The 1,150-nt window shown below is 36.9% G+C and overlaps 1 long non-coding RNA gene across 1 annotated transcript; it reads left to right on the top strand.

Moving 5' to 3' along the window:
* Nucleotides 1–434: 434 nt before the first annotated feature.
* LOC114579043 lies at nucleotides 435–941 on the top strand. The gene is made up of 2 exons (XR_003699916.1): nucleotides 435–718; nucleotides 893–941. It is a non-coding gene; the product is annotated as an uncharacterized LOC114579043 (long non-coding RNA).
* The last annotated feature ends 209 nt before the right edge of the window (nucleotides 942–1,150 follow it).

Below are 1,150 nucleotides of genomic sequence, written 5' to 3'. Positions count from 1 at the left end.
TTATTTCACTCTATTAAAATATGGGCTATTGCAGCACACTCATCATATTGAGAAGATCATAGTTAATTCCAATAATTTCATTGGCGATCAAGATGATATGTCATCCATCTTAACCCCTTCAGTAAGTAATGACTAAGTTAAATTGTTGCAAATATAAAACCAACTTTAAATGTCAATCTTGATAGATATTCTATTATGTAAGTAGGTATTGAAGTGACCTATACTTGTAGGAATAATTGTATTGATTTAAGCAAATAATGCTGCTAATGCTCTTCATATCGGTGAAGCTTTCAAAGTTCCTTCTTATATATTGGATAATTCCTTTTAAGCACTTTGTACTATTTTAGAGCGGTACCTACTAAAAATCTAGACTTTCCGCAGCGTATATTAATAGCAAATTAATAACCGTTGCTATATCCGGAATACTGTAGCGGTCTTAAACCGCTTATTGGTTTGCATTAGAAATTAAAAACCGACTTCTGCCCTAGCAATCTTATTCGACCACGCGATCTCTTTACTCTCTGCGCGTCTCTTCTCCCTGCGAACAAATTACTTCTCCGTTTCTTCTCCCCGTGAACAACCCGCCTCCTCCCCAACCTTCCACAACACGGATGGCGACAACGACGTCGACGGCGACAACGACGCCGACGCCACTGCTTCCAGTCTAAGAAGATCTTCGCTGCCGCTTTCGTTCGCACCTTAACCAAGCAAACGTTGGGTTAGTCATCTGATTAGGTTTTTTTATTGTTTGTGCTGATCTATTGGTGTTTTTTTTTTAATATATAAAATGCCAAAATATCCATTTTAGTTACCTACAAAAATGTACAATGCTTAATGCTATATACAGAGTGAATACTCTGCTTAATTTGAAGCGCTCATCGTCCCTATGCAGCCCAAAATTGGCAAAGCCAGCCGACCACATACCACCATACCAATCATAGCAAAATAAAAGAACTCACGTTTAAGGTACCGAAAACTTCACTGTGATCTTCTTGGTGTTTTAATTTGACTCGTTGATTTGAATTAGGTAAGACTAGCTACATGTTTACTTTATGTGCTAATCATCTGATTAGGTTTTATTTTTACTCAGATGATGTATATGGAGGTTTAAATTCAATTTGAAGAATTTTTATGCTGCATTTGAACGCAA

This window comes from Dendrobium catenatum, unplaced genomic scaffold, assembly GCF_001605985.2.
Source record: "Dendrobium catenatum unplaced genomic scaffold, ASM160598v2 original_scaffold_260782, whole genome shotgun sequence".
NCBI classification, from domain to species: Eukaryota; Viridiplantae; Streptophyta; class Magnoliopsida; order Asparagales; family Orchidaceae; genus Dendrobium; species Dendrobium catenatum.
Note: the sequence above shows the minus strand (reverse complement) of the source record. Positions and strands in the feature narration are given on the sequence as shown.